The sequence below is a fragment of the Colobus angolensis genome, unplaced genomic scaffold, assembly GCF_000951035.1.
Source record: "Colobus angolensis palliatus isolate OR3802 unplaced genomic scaffold, Cang.pa_1.0 Scaffold155, whole genome shotgun sequence".
Classification (NCBI taxonomy): domain Eukaryota; kingdom Metazoa; phylum Chordata; class Mammalia; order Primates; family Cercopithecidae; genus Colobus; species Colobus angolensis.
In genome coordinates this window covers 4,643,385-4,654,816 of record NW_012114655.1, presented here as the reverse complement: position 1 = coordinate 4,654,816, position 11,432 = coordinate 4,643,385, and the positions used below count along the sequence as shown (strand labels likewise).

At 47.4% G+C, this 11,432-nt stretch overlaps 1 long non-coding RNA gene across 1 annotated transcript in view; it reads left to right on the top strand.

Annotated features, from left to right (window-relative positions):
- The first annotated feature begins 916 nt into the window (after window positions 1-916).
- LOC105507924 overlaps window positions 917-11,432 on the top strand; it is an 11,432-nt gene continuing 916 nt past the window's right edge. The window contains exons 1-2 of the long non-coding RNA XR_001001180.1: window positions 917-1,175; window positions 10,448-11,288. This is a non-coding gene — a long non-coding RNA (uncharacterized LOC105507924). The remainder of the gene's footprint in view (window positions 1,176-10,447; window positions 11,289-11,432) is intronic.

The window sequence follows — 11,432 nt, the reverse complement described above, 5'->3', positions numbered from 1 at the left end:
CCCGGAGGAGCCGGCTTGCCGCCCGCAGGCCGGGGGCGGTCCCGGGAGGCTGAGGGCGCGTTCGAGCACAGACTACCTCGCGGACTGCGTGTGCACCACGGGCCGCGGGACCTCGGGCAGCCGCCTTGAGATGCGCAGTCGGGCTGCAGGACACTTAGTAGGACCGGTCACTGCTCGGGGAGTCTTGCGGAGCTTGAGGCGCCTGCGGACCCCACCTGGTCGCCCTCTTAGTATCTCGCCCTCTTTAAAGGAAATGGCTGCTACCCGGAAGGTCAGATGGAATCTTCGCGCTGTGACCCTTTCTCCTTGAAGGACCTACATCTGTGAAGACCATTTGAGACTTGACCTCCTCCACCTGAGTGCAGACAAGATGCCATTTTGTTCAGAAGTACACGGATTGCCCCCAGCCAACCCTACCATGTTTGATGGGGGATTGGTTACAGCCAGAGCATATGGGCATTTTAACCCAATTGTATTCTAGTCACCAAAATGAACCCCCCTGCAGACATAGCAAAACACTCCACTAAGCAGTGGTTTCAGGCTGGCTTGAAGACAGATGCAGCTGATTAAAGGAGTGAACGTTTTCAACTGTCTCCACACCCCCCAAAAAGGGTGTCCAGCTCATATTTCCATAATATCAGAGAAATTAATCTTTTGAAACCTACGTTTTGTCTAATTTGTCAGTGACTTTTTACTTAGTGAAATGTTGGCGGAATTCAGCTTCCCTTAAGCCCTCAGCTCTCAGCCATGGTGGTAATTGCCGCTAGCCTTTGATCAGTGCTCACAGGTGATGTATAACAACTACCATTCATGGAGAGCTCTGTGCTAAGCGCTTTACATGGATTGTCTGATTGAGTCCTCACAATAACTAGGAGCTATTACTTCTCCATTTTACACATGAGGAAGTTGAGGCTGGAAGGATTCACTAATTTGTCCTCAGACCACAAAGAGATGGTTTTACATCCCTAACTAGCTGCATAGAAAGCTGGGAGCTGAACCAGCATGCCATACTGCCACCTACCTACAGCAGCGCTGACAGAAGTTCTTCAGCTCAGCCAGCAAACCAGTCAGCATCTGCCCTGTGCCAGGCACTGAGCCCGCTCCAGCTGGGAATGCCCAGATCCTGGTCTAATTGAGAAGCTTGTAGCAGGGGAACTTTGAACCTGGCTGCCTGAGTAAACTTTTTAAATGAGCAATAAGCCGATAAGTGCTTCACACAGGTTATCCCAATCTGACAAGCATGTACCTAGTTTATATTTAATGTCCACAAGTGCAAAACTCACATGCTTTGGGGTTGGAGAAACTGCTCTTGCCCTCTTCAGGTAGAAAAAGAAATGACTTTTTCCATCTAAACACCCCATGGACAATGAAGAAGAAAGGTTTTTCCAAAACCACAAAACAATGTCTTCTATTTCATTGGCACATAATTTCTCTAACTTAACCCCGTTAAATTGAGGCTGAATTTTAAAATCATAATCTCAATTTCTACCATTTGTGATGAATCTCAATCTCATGTTGCCCTTTCTTGTTGTTTTGTTTATAAATAGAAACTGCGGCTCTGTATTTCTATTTCTAGAAAATATGGGAGGGACCTGTCCCTGTTTTTTTTTTTTTTTTGAGGTGGTGTCTCGCTCTGCCACCCAGGCTGGAATGCAATGGTGCGACCTCAGCTCACTGCAAGCTCCGCCTCCCGGGTTCACACCATTCTCCTGCCTCAGCCTCCCAAGTAGCTGGTACCACACGTGCCCGCCACCACACCCAGATAATTTTTTGTATTTTTAATAGAGATGGGGTTTGACCGTGTTAGCCAGGATGGTCTCGATCTCCTGACCTTGTGATCTGCCCACCTCAGCCTCCCAAAGTGCTGGGATTACAGGCGTGAGCCACCACGCCCGGCCTGTCCCTGTGTTTTCCACTCAGTCCTCCCTGTATTTGTCTTCCACTTCAGCTCTTCCCTCGCACACCATTCCAGACACACACACTCTCCCTATAGCAATGGAAGAGTTCGAGGTACTTACATGCATGTTTGCTCTCTGTAAAATGCAGCACGATTCTTTATCGGCTTCATCCTGACCATTCGCTCCTTCCAAGGGCCCAGATCGAAGCTCAGGAGAGTGGAGACTTTGTTTTGCTCCGTTGGTGGAGAACTCGGACCCCAATACACAGAACAGTGCCTGACACGAGGGGCTCAAAGGGTTTTTTGGAATGAATGGCACCTTAGGATTGGGATAGACGAGTAAACAATATTGAGGTAAACATTACTAAAATTGAGTGGAAATCAACTGAAATTGGCTTCAAAGAGTGGGAGGTGAAAAAGATTCTTTTTCACTGTCAATCCCTTGCAGCCTATCTCATGTCAATTATACCCTGGCCATACTTAGTCCATAGAAGTTTGCTAGTCAGTCATCTAAGGAGACATAGATAGAAAAGGCAAACATGGGCCGGGCGCGGTGGCTCAAGCCTGTAATCCCAGCACTTTGGGAGGCCGAGACGGGCGGATCACGAGGTCAGGAGATCGAGACCATCCTGGCTAACACGGTGAAACCCCGTCTCTACTAAAAAAATACAAAAAAACTAGCCGGGCGAGGTGGTGAGCGCCTGTAGTCCAAGCTACTCGGGAGGCTGAGGCAGGAGAATGGCGTGAACCCGGGGGACGGAGCTTGCAGTGAGCTGAGATCCGGCCACTGCACTCCAGCCTGGGCAACAGAGCAAGACTCCGTCTCAAACAAAAAAAAAAAAAAAGAAAAGGTAAACATGAGCGAATGTTGAGAAAAAGTGAATTTGAGGGCCAAGTGACCTCAAGTTGAATGTGAATCGGAGAATACAATTTTGTTTTTTGGATCTCATGCATAACATTTAGATGGAATTTATCCAAAATGATTCATCCTATTCCTTGCACTCTTTAATTTAAATGAGAAATAGAAGGAAATGAGAAAAATAAGTTTCATGTGGGTAATTCTGGTCCTAGAGAAGTGGGAGCCCCGCTCTAGATTCTCAGGACCAGAATCTACGACAAGCAGCACCCAGACCAAGGGTTCTGTCCCTGAGCCTTGATGACGTCTCCTGTGCGTTTTGCCCCAACACGCAGCATCACCACACCACAGCGTCTCTCTGTACACTGGAGGTAATAGTTCCTACTTCATGGGGTCTTCTGTGACACTGGCCATGTCCCCGTCTGCATATCCATCCCCTCCCTGGGATCCTGTGGCCCCCGCTGCTCTGGGACCCAACCTTGTTCACTTCCTTTGGGATTAGGTTGAAAATCACACAGGATGGAAAGAGAAGTGTTCTGCAGGCAACCTCTGCTCTCAGCCTCACTGCACGACTTTCTCCTTGAGCAAAAGCCACAGCACCTGCTCTCTCCTTAGGGGCCGGGGAGTAAAGACAAAGGGAAAACACAGCAAGAAAGAAAGAAATGTGTGACCTCAAAGACGATCCAGCCAGACATATTTGTGTATGGTATCTACACATTACATCAGTGAAAAATGATGCCTCCTGGGCTGTGACACAGCTACTGTCAGATCTCTCACAAATATTACAGTACCTAAAGGTTCTCCAGCCCTGCACAGACCTCCCGCGTCTCAGTCTTTACAGCCACAGCTCTAACTGTCCTGTTGCCAAGGTGGCCCCCAAGTCCCCTGTACCCCACAGAGCATCCCAGGGTGGCTGAGTCTTCCCTGAGCTCTGGGTCTCTGAGGCTGCAGTGACAGCAGCTGGCGTGAGGTGGCCTCTGAGGCCTCCCTTCTGACTTCTCCATTTCTCCCTGACTCACAGTTCAGTTGGCTTTCTACTGGGGTATAAATTGCCAGCTAGTTAAGTGTTGAGCAAGGTACCTGGCCCAAAAGGTAAATAAATAAATGTTTATTTACTTTTCAATAAATCTTAGCTTCCTTCTGTCCTTTTCACTGCCTTACAAGCAAGGACAAGCTCTGGTGACTTTACACTATGTCCGCTGAGCCCTGCAGGTCCCATGCTTCCCAGAATTCCTTCCCTGCAAGGTTCCAGGTCCAGTTGGCTGCAGAGAAAGTTGGTGAGATTCGGAAGGAGGAAGGCAAGTCACCCTCTGCAGCGTCTTGTGGGGTTCCAGGTGCTGTGAAGCCCTCAGGCCTCCTTTACCTGAGGTCCCCTTGTCCCCGCTGGGCCTCCCCCCGAAGCATCCCCAGTCCCGGGTGAGGAATGTGAGAAGGGCACCGGTGGAGAAGGACACCCTCCTTGTCCTCAGGTCACCACCATCCCTGAGGTTGACGAAGCACGAGACGTCCCTGGCTGCCCTGTCCTCATGGGCTCCTGGTGTCCCTGTGAGTGCAGTTTGTCCTTACTCTGCCTGTGGGCCTGCCAGTCCCAGGGCCACGGCCTCCCACGTCTTCTCACCAGCCACAGCGACCTATCATAAATCCCTGGTCCCAGGCTGCTTTCAGAGGCTCCACTTTTTCATCAAACACTGACAGAGGCAGGATCGTGTGCCTCTGCATCTCCCTGTCCCGCTGGAGAGGGGTCATTTGCAGAGAGCATAAGAGAGCATAGCAATGTGGCTTTTCTTATGGGAACGCGCTCCATAAGAAAAGGGTGAATTCCTTGAAAAGTTCCCTTACAGAAGAAGATACTTAAGTAGCCAACACACATGGGAAGAGGCGCTCAGTTCGCACTGAACTCACGAAATAGCACACCCACTAGAACGGCTGAGGTTGAAAACAGTGACAATCGGAAACACACACCAGGGCAAGGAGTCAGTAGAACCTGCATCCCAGCGATTCTCCTCCTACAAAGGCACAAGAGGACTGAGGGCAGACATCCTACAAATGGCACCCACAAGGAACTTCATGCTGACTTGCTCAAATGCAAGAGAAAAAAACTGGAAATAACCCGAATGTCCATTAGGGGATAAGAAATAAATAAATTTGGGTACTCCCATATAATGGAAGATTACAGAGTAGTTTAAAAACCATGAAACTAACGAGCAGTGATGTTGAGCTTTTTAAAATATGCTTGTTGGCCACGCGTGTCTTCTTTTGAGAAGTGTCTGTTCCTGTCCTTTGCCCAGTTTTTAATTGGGTTACTTATTTTTTTCTTGTAAATTTGCCATTATCCTCAGCAAACTAACGCGGGAACAGAAAACCAAACACCTCATGTTCTCACTTACACGTGGGAGCTGAACAATGAGAACACACAGACACAGGGAGGGGAACAACACACACACTGGGGTCTGTCGGGAGAGCGGCGGCGGGGGTGGTGGGAACAGCCTCGGGTTAAATAACCAATGCATGCCGGGATTAATACCTAGGTGACGGGTTGGTGGGTGCAGCAAACCACCATGGCACACGTTTACCTATGTAACATGCACATCCTGCACACGGACCCTGGAACTTAAAATAAAATAATTTTTTTTTAAAACCTGTGAAACTGCTGGCATACACAACATGGATAAATGTCACAAAAACTTATTTGAGTGACAGAATTCAGGTGCAAAAGAATAGTAACATATGGTTGTATTTGTGTGATGTTCCAAAACAGGAGAAGCTAACTGACGATGACGGAAGTTCAATCTGTGGTCACTCGGGATGGTAGTGGGTGGGAAGGGGCAAGAGAGCCTTTGGGGGAGAGGGAAGTGATCTGTCTTCATCTAGTGTGGTTGCAGGAGTATAGGCAGATGTAAAAATTCGCTAACTGTATGTGAACTTCATATACATTTATATTATACACCACGTTTTTAAGGTTTTGCAAAAAGGGAACTCTTGGGTGTGGGAGGACTTTGTGAGGTGGGGTCACTCAGCAGCAGAGTCAGCTCTCTCAGGTGGGGAAAGCAGAGAGGCAGTCTGCCCACTGGATGAGACTCCCCAGACACCTCGCAGGCCTCCCTCCCTCCGCAGGGAAGGGCTCAGCTCACGCCCCTGGGCTGAATGAAGTGCTGCTGAGGAGGGCCTGAAGCTCATCGTCCGCAGACACTCACACTGCACTGAGGCTTTAAACCGCACGTTTCCACTCCATTCCTCGACACACCTTTGGAAGCTGCCTGTGGCATTCTTTAACCTCGTTCCACCTGGAAAGGTGGGGACACATAGTGAGACTTTAGGCCTGAGTCACAGATTCTGCCTCAGGAATTTCTCCGCTCTGTCCAGTTCAGCCTGCAAGACTTAAGAACCTCATGTTCCGTTTAAAGTGTGAACTATTTGCTAGGCAGTCCCTTAGATGGCAATGATTAAATTAAATGCTTGAAGTAAAAAGGGTAAAGTGCTGTTGGTGGGAGTGAACGTCAGTTCAGCCATTGTGGAAGACAGTGTGGTGATTCCTCAAAGACCTAAAGACAGAAATACCATTCAACCCAGCAATCCCATTACTGGGCATGTACACAAGGGACTATACATCATTCTATTATAAAGACACATACATATGTATGTTCACTGCAGCACCATTCATAATAGGAAAGACACGGAGTCAACCTAAATACCCATCAATGGTAGACTGGACGAAGAAAATGTGGTACATACACACCACGGAATACTGTGCAGCCGTAAAAAAGAAAGAGATCATGTCCTTTGCAGGATGTGGATGGAGCTGGAGGCCATGATCCTTAGAAAACTAACACAGAAACAGAAAACCAAATACTGAACGTTCCCACTTAGACGTCGAAGCTAAATGATGAGAACACATGGACACATGGAGGGGAACAGCACACATGGGGGCCTTTCGGAGCATGGACGCTGGGAGGAGGGAGAGGATCAGGAAAAGCAAGGAATGCATGCTCGGCTTAGTATCTGCATCATGAAATAAACTGTACAACAAACCCCCATGACACGAGTTTACCTGTGTAACAAACATGTACTTGTACCACTAAACCAAAAATAAACGTTTTGTAAAAGTGTGAAGTGCCTACGTAAGTAAATGTGTGGATATATCACATTTCTTATCAGTGTTGCTGATGTGTGTGCTGATTGTGTCAGTCCGTTCCTGCTGCTATGACAAAATCCCTTAGATTTTGGTAATTTATAAACAACAGAAATTTACTTCTTACAGTTCTAGAGGTGGGGAAATCCTAGAAAAGGAGAGACATAGACCAGGTGATCTCAGAGGCCCTTTAAGACCTTCCACTCTTTCATTCAACAAATACTTATGGGGTCTTACTGTGCACCGGGCCTGCACAATGTGTTGGGAGGCAGCTGTGAACCAAAGTCCCTGCTTCACCGGGCTTACGTTTTCATGGGATGTGAACCTCTGGTAGCCAACACAGAAAAAAAAAGAGGTTTCGGCAAAGAATTGTTCCCATTTAGAAGTCAGTAGGTGCTCCGGACTGCCTCAGTCCCCGCCAGCTTCATCCAACCTTTTCTAGGTAAAATCTCAAATCAGGACCCATGTTTCCAGGACCACAGAGTCTTTGCCCACGAAAGACAGAGAAAAGCCCAAACGGCCAAGTGCAATTTGGAGAAACAAGTCCTGGAGGAAAGGGTACGAATCGCACGGCTCGTTCTATCACAGCGTTTTGTGCAGAAGCCTCCCTTTGATTCACTTGGCCACTGCAGGCGTGATAAAAACATCGAGAAGCAAGGCCAACCCTCAGTCAGGCCAAAACTGTGAAGCAGGCAACTTATTCTCAGTTAGCTGCCAGCTAATCTCAATTAAAGCACAAGCCAATAGCTTGACATTCTTATAAATTTTAGACTCTCAAGGGACGTGGCCTCAAGGGTGAAGCCATCTCAGAAATGTCTCTAGCACCTCCTTGCCAAGCGGTTTTCCAACTATCCTGGAGCTCATGCTTGCCCAGGCAGACAACACTAAATGGGGACCATGCTGAGTTAGGGGAGTTTGTTCCTGCACTGAGCTGAGACCTGGGTTCAGCAGGTGACCTCCTACAGCCCAGATCAGCTGTCCTGTGCGTGCAGAGCCACCGCCGTCCTCTGCACAAGATGACTGTTTGAAGCAGCTCTCTCCCACGTTTTCCTTCTCCAAGCAGACAGCTGTGGCACGTCCAACCATTTTTCATGTGCTGTGTCCTTGAGTCCTCTGTCACTGCTCTGGACACTTCCAGACACTTAGAGGGTAGTGGCCAACAGTGAGTATAATGCCACGCGTGTTTTTTTTTCTATTTAGACCAGGTTGGTCACCTCCCTGCCGGGGCACATAGGGTAGTACAAACTAATATCGCATGAGTTCATTTTAGCCACCTCTCGCAAATTGCCTACAACTTCGTATCTAAAACCCTGAAGTTCTGCTTCAACAGGATTCTTTGGAACGCAAGTGGTAAGACCCAACTCAAATCGATGCTTAAAAGGGAAAAATCTTGGTTCACTTTATCTGTGAAGTTCCAGGGGTGGATGTGGCTTTAGGCAGGTCTGAAGCCCATTTTGAATGAAGGTTTTGTGGCTCTGTCTGCCTCTCTCCATTCCTGCTCTGCTGCCTCAGTTGGGTCTGATTCTCAGCTGGGGCCTCTCCATAGGGCAGCAGTGGCCCCAGGTGCTCCAGTCTCCCATCCTGTCTAGTGACCCTGATGAAAGAGTGCATCTTGCCCAAGAAGCCTGGCAGAAAGGTCCTGGGAGAACCCCGGCGTGGGTTGATCCCACATTCCCCTGAGATCCCAACACCAAAGCAAAAATGCAAGTGGACTAATGGGTTAGGGCCAAGTCCTGGGTCTTCTGCCTGTGTCTTTGGCCTCACCTCACAATGTCTTCTGGGTTCAGTAGACTGCTTTACTCAGGGGACAGAGAGGCTTCGAGAAGCTGAGGCCAGAATGCCTCTTGGCAACTGGCTGGCCTTGCAATATAGCCGTGTCCTTTACTAAAAGAAAGGTTTTCTTTCCTTAAAATCTGGGGGCAGGACTTTTCTGATGCAAACCATTTCAAAACTGTCCTATGTCCACTACAATTCGACAGCAGGGTTAGCATGATGCTATTTGGAAAATTATATAAAAGCAAGGAGGACGAGGCCCTCTAGGTGTCAGGGGCATTGATGTCCAGCTGCCCAGGAATTCCAGGAGCTTGTAGAAAGATGTTTCCTGAGGATTTGTTGTAATCAATGTATAAAGACATTAAGAATAAGAGTAAATCATTGGCTCACAGGCATGAGTAGACACATGACCTACGTAAAAATTAAACAATTAAACACATAAAGTGTCACAGGTACGGAGGACACATCGGTCCCCGCACCCCATGAAGCCACAGGGTTTTCCAGCAACTGGGGACTTGTCTACAGCAGAAAATCCCTGAGAGAGTCCTCCTCAATTAGGAGGGCGGAGGAGGAGAGAGGCTAAGAAAAGCGTCACAGGTCCAGAGATTAAGTCCTTCCCATATACCACAAAAGAGAGGCCAATTACAGGAAAATTTCATCCTAATGGCTGTCCTGGTTGAATATTATCACTGCTGACTGCGAGTAACTCAGTATGTGTGAGTTAAGCGCTCTGCTTCACAGATGAGAATACCCTCTGCCAATGAGCTGTGGCTTTAGGCTGTGTGATCTTTGCAAATGTATTGTAATTAATTGAGCTTTAAAAATGGACTTTGAATGTCTCAAGGTCTTGGAAATGGCTGTTGGCTTGGAAAAAGGCATCTTCTGAGAAGGTGATCGAAGGTACTTAACTGACACGAAGCATCTCTAAATTTATTTTGGAGGGGGTAATTTTATTTAAAAAAAAATCTTTGTGTTCAAAAGGGATACAATTTACCATTTTAAAACATATTTTAGTGTTAGAACAAAATAAAGAATGGCTTAGTAAAGCTGGAGTTGAGTGAGAACATCAGTGTGAGTTCACACACTCCAAAAGGGTTTCTGATTCTGCCACCGGAGCACGGGCAGCCCCTGCTTCCCTCGTTACCTGTGTGCAGCCTGGACTCAGAGGGAAGCCCAACGCCCTCGGAGAGAGAGCCCTGGATTTCAACCTCCAATTCTCCATTCCACAAACAGTGGCCAAAAATCCTTGGAAAGTCGCTGCTTCCATGGGGAAAACGGGGAAAATCAAGACGGGTCCAGCACATCTTGCGGTTGCCAGAGAATGTTTTTCAAAATATGTGAGATCTTGCTGAATAAAACAAAGAACCCCCACTGGCCAAAGTGATGTTTTGCACATCAAAAAGGAAGTGCCCGTAACAGTCCACTGGAGCACAGGAAGCCTTGAAGAGGTTCCAGTAACCCTACGAGAAAGGAGTCAGTCTCAGCTAAACCCAAGGGAACAATCTCAAATGATATGCAGAAACAAAGATATCATTAGAGTAAGCTGAAAAGAATCAGTGCTCATGTGCTTTGTTCATTTTAAGACAAAATGTGTTTGTTAAGAGGTTGGCAATGCAGAGATGAAGCGCTCCAAGCACTAGGGGAAGCAGAAGTGTAGAAAATATTAGCTCAGTGAACCCTCATGAACAATTTTGTAAACCAAACTGCCCTTACCATGGGACCCAGCACTCATGCTCTGTGGCGTTGACCCGGCGCACGTGGATGCTTATAGCAGCTTTTTTCATAATTGCAGAAACGTGGAAGCAACTCAGGTGTCTTCAGTAGGTGAATGGATAAATACACTGTGGTGCATCCCAATACTGGAATGTGATTCAGCACTAAAAAGAAATGAGCTATCAAGCCGTGAAAAGATAGGGAGGAAATTTAAATGCACGTTATTGGAGTTAAGGAAGACAGTATGAAAAGGCTACACTCTGTATGAGTCCAGCTCTGTGATACCCTGGAAGAGGCTAAACCGTGGAGACAGTAAAAGATCAGGGGTTGCCAAGGGTTGGGTGTTGGGGGAGGGATGAATAGATAGAACACAGAGGATTCTTCAGACAGTGAAACTACTCTGTCTGATACTGTAATGGTGGATGCACACTATTATACAATCATCCAAACCCGTAGAATGTACAACAGCAAGACTGAACCTCCAACTCCTGGGCTCAAGCGATCCTCTGCCTCAGCCTCCCGAGTACCTGAAACTATTGGTGCACACGACCACACCTGGTTAATTTTTCAAAAATTACTGTAGAGGCGGGGTCTCACTGTGTTGCCCAGGATAGTATCAAACTCCTGGCCTCAAGCCATCCTCCTGCCTCAACCTCCCAAACTGCTGGGAATGCCACCACCCAGGCTCGCCCCGGTCCTCAGTTGGCAATAAAGTATCACTCTTGGCTCATCAGGTGCAACATCAGTATATCACAGTAATGCAAGAGGTTTACAACGCAGGACATGGGGGCTTGGTGAGGGGACATGAGAATCCTCTGCACATTCTATTCAATTTGTCTCAAAATAAAATATATTCATTAAAGTAAAACTACTAATTTCTTATCAACTCACCTCATAAAATGGACTGATGGGAGACTAAGGCACTATCCTATTAGCAGACAGAACCAGAAATTGAGAGTGGTCCCATGTCAAAGAGGTTTGCCCAAGCATTGCCGATACAGGACTGAAAAGATGACCGTCCTGGCCGTCTCGAATGTCAATGTTAGTAATAGTTATTTTATTAT